Source organism: Crocuta crocuta, unplaced genomic scaffold (assembly GCF_008692635.1).
Source record: "Crocuta crocuta isolate KB4526 unplaced genomic scaffold, BGI_CrCroc_1.0 scaffold312, whole genome shotgun sequence".
Lineage (NCBI taxonomy): Eukaryota > Metazoa > Chordata > Mammalia > Carnivora > Hyaenidae > Crocuta > Crocuta crocuta.
In genome coordinates, this window is record NW_027527378.1 from 927,956 (window position 1) to 931,489 (window position 3,534).

At 49.4% G+C, this 3,534-nt stretch overlaps 1 protein-coding gene across 1 annotated transcript in view; it reads right to left on the reverse strand.

Annotated features, from left to right (window-relative positions):
- MAP3K15 (mitogen-activated protein kinase kinase kinase 15) overlaps window positions 1-3,534 on the reverse strand; it is a 130,449-nt gene that overhangs the window by 15,313 nt on the left and 111,602 nt on the right.

A 3,534-nucleotide genomic window follows, 5' to 3' on the forward strand; every position in this document is an offset into this window, starting at 1 on the left:
ATGTGTGAAGTACAGAGAGAGTTCGGGAAACCGCCAGCAAAGTCTGGGGGCTAGGGCAGGGAATTACGAGTTGAAACTTAAGGAGGCAGTCAGTGGCCAGGGCCGAGCCCAAATGGCAAGTGGTATACAATGAAGGCTCTGGCTCTCAACTGTCTTCTGTGGGTCATGAGCCGCCGCAGGTCGCCACAGCGAAGGTGGTGCTCAGATACGGTGCGGGGAGGAGAAAGCATTGCAGAGACGGTCAATCAGGGCTCTGGGAGTAAAACCATAAGTTCTTCTTGAAACCAAAGCTGAGGAAAGCAACAGCACCACACACTATGTGCTGGCAAAGTGGTTTCTAATCAACAGCAAACTTGCAGAGGACACAGACCAAGGTGTGAACAGAGAACACGGGTGCCCAGAGAAATTCAAGTGTGTATCTCAAGATCATACAACCAAAGCAGGTTTCCAGAGTCTTATTCAATGAAACCAAAGGGCTCATTGGTTTAAAAAAATTCGGAGAAGCTATGGACCACATCCTCCTCTTGAAAATGCAATGTCTTTTGCCATGTTTCCTTCCAATGAGCATTTGAAAGGCACCGACCCATAGAGTGTTTTGCAGTAACTAAAGTCTTCTGTGCAGTTCATTATGGTAGCCACAAGCCACAAGCCACATGTAACTACTGGGCCCGTGAAACATGGCTGGTGAGACTGATAATATAAATTGAACTTCCTTTTAATTTTTAAAGATGCAGCGTAATTAGGGGCGCCCGGGTGGCTCAGTCGGTTAAGCGTCCGACTTCAGCTCAGGTCATGATCTCATGGCTCGTGAATTCAAGCCCCACCCNTGTCTCTCTTTCCCTCTTAAAAATAAACAAACATTAAAACAAAATCAAACTAAGGTGAAACGTACATGGGGTTGGGCCTGTGAGCTCAAAAGATCAGTAGGGCACAAATGATGGTTTTGGTCTCCGAAGCCTAAAGGCTGCTGGTGAAGTGTTCGGCTGCCGCAGGGCTGGGCAAGGCAGAGGCTCACAGCACTTGCTGCACGGTTAGGAAATCCCAGAGCCCTAGGGAGGGAACTTCCAGTGACACAACCTCCCCTCCCAGGCTTGTGCTGCTGTGAATAATGAAAGGAGAGGCCTTGACAGAGGATGTGCCTTCTAAGGAATCCACAATCCGTTAACTGAGGAAAGACTTGTGCTTTTTATTAACTCAGCTGGTCGCTCTCAGCTCTGATCTATGATGCTGGGCCTGGGACTTTGCGAACCACGTTTGTGCTTTGCCTGCAGCTTCCTGTTAGACTCTGCCACTAGGGGGCGCTACAGAAAGGGCGTGCGGGAGCTCAACGGCGGCTTGCTCAGGCCTACCTACAAGGAAGGAGGCAGGAGAGGTTACTTGCTCCCCCATGTCGGCTGCTGTTCTCTGAGGGAGCCGCACTTTGGACCCTCGGCGGCTGGTTCCAGTAACGGTGCCTGGCTCCAGTTTCCAGCTGTTTTGTCCCCTCCTAGTTTCAGAACCAGCTTCATCTTGCCCCACCACCAGTTACCTGCTCCACTCCGGTAACACCCTCCTGAAAGGTTCAAATTCCACCCTTCCTTGTGCTCCCCGCAAGCCCTAGAAATAGAAGCTGCTTTCTGATAACTCAGGCCCGGGAAACAGTTCTTTCTACTAAATCCTCTCTTTAAAAATAACTGGAGTGATTTTGGTTGTCCTGCCTGGATCCCAATTAACACAATTACTAAAAGTTAATTCTTAAAAGAGTAAGAGGATCAACTTTTACAAAGTCATGCGACGTAGAAAACAGCACTATACCAAACCGCAATGGTTTATCGACGCTGGTCAAATAACTGTGCACCTCAGCACAACTGTTCCATAACTGGAGGCTAAGCCTGCTTAATGCCAAGTTTGGAGATTTTCTTTATATGGAAACAAAGTAAACATCACCCTTTGTAAAGGTAGGGACTTAGCAAGGATATCCCTATTAGCTGTCTATTGCTATGTAATACACCAGCCCAAATGTTAGCACCTTAAAACAGGAGTTAGGATGTCCCAGTTTCTAAGGGTCGGAATCCGGGAACAGCTGGGTTGGGTGGATCTGGCCCAGAATCTCTAATTAGACTGTAGCCAAGGTATCTGCTGGGCTGTAGTCCTCAAAGACCCAGACTGAAGCTGAAATCCACTTCCAACTTCAGGCGGGCTTTGGGAGGAAGCTTCAGTTTTTCACCACATGGGATCCTCTAAACATGGCTTCCCCCCCAGAGCCAGGGATCCAAAGAGAGCAAGCAAGAGGGATGCCACACTGTCCTCTCTGACCTAGCCTCCAGGTGACACACTGCCACTCTGCCTTCATCTGCCCATCAGAAGGGAGTCAGTAATCAGCGTGCCTCGGTGGCTGGGTTGGTTAAGTCTCTAACTCTTGATTTTGGCTCAGGTCATGATCTCATGGTTCGGGAGACTGAGCCCCAAATCAGGCTCCGTGCTGATGGAGACTGCTTGGCATTTTTTCTCTCCCCCTCTCTTCCTCTGTCCCTCCCCTGCTTGGGCACTCTCTCAAAATTAAAAACTTTAAAAAAAGAGAGAAGTGAGTCATTGAGTCCAGCCCACATTCAAAGGGAGGGATTACACAAGGCTGTGAATGCCAGGGGGTGGAGGCCACTGGGGGCCATCTCGGAGGCCACTGGCACAATGCCTGACTTCCCAATAGTAGGTGACAGCTTACAAAGCCACTCCACGTAGCACTGTCTCTGTGACTCTCACAACCTGGGAAGGCCAGGGAGAGGCACCGTCTACGGTTATTCCCATTTTATTATTTAAAAAAATTTTTTTTATTGTTTATTTATTTTTGAGACAGGGAGAGACAGAACATGAGCAGAGGAGGGGCAGAGAGAGAGGGTGACACAGAATCTGAAACAGGCTGGTGGCAAAGAGCCTGATGCGGGGCTCGAACTCCCGAACCGCAAGATCACAACCTGAGCTGAAGTCAGATGCTTAACTGACTGAGCCACCCAGGCGCCCCAGTTATTCCCATTTTATACATGAGGAAAGCGAGCCTCAGAGAAGGTAGGGGATGTGCTCAAGCTAGAAGTCAGGTCCTCCGGCTCCACATTTGAACTGTTCACCACGGCACTGCTGATGTATGCAATGAATCCAGGAGAAGCGCAACCCAAGCAAACGCTGCCTGAACAGAAGTCGACTTGAGGCAAGGATTTCCGAAGCCATACTGTGACGTGTTCCCGTACAGCTGGAAGGTGGAGGGCCATCATGGAGAACTGCGTGCTCCATTTTATTGACTACCATATCCATAGAAAAACCACCCAGAGTAAACATCCAGTGGAGACGGAGCCACACAACGATTTCCGATAGTCAAGGGACGGTCCCCAAGCAGTGTGCATGTCGTGGGTGTAGATCAGCTGCCCCAAACCAGTTTCTGCCAAGAAATCAAGTAACGATGCCGGTGGCGGGGGTTGGGGGGGCATCTGAATAATGCGAAAATCTCAGAAACTTGCTTCCTTCAATCTGGCTCTCTAAAGGGAGTCCTATCCTTTCAAGACT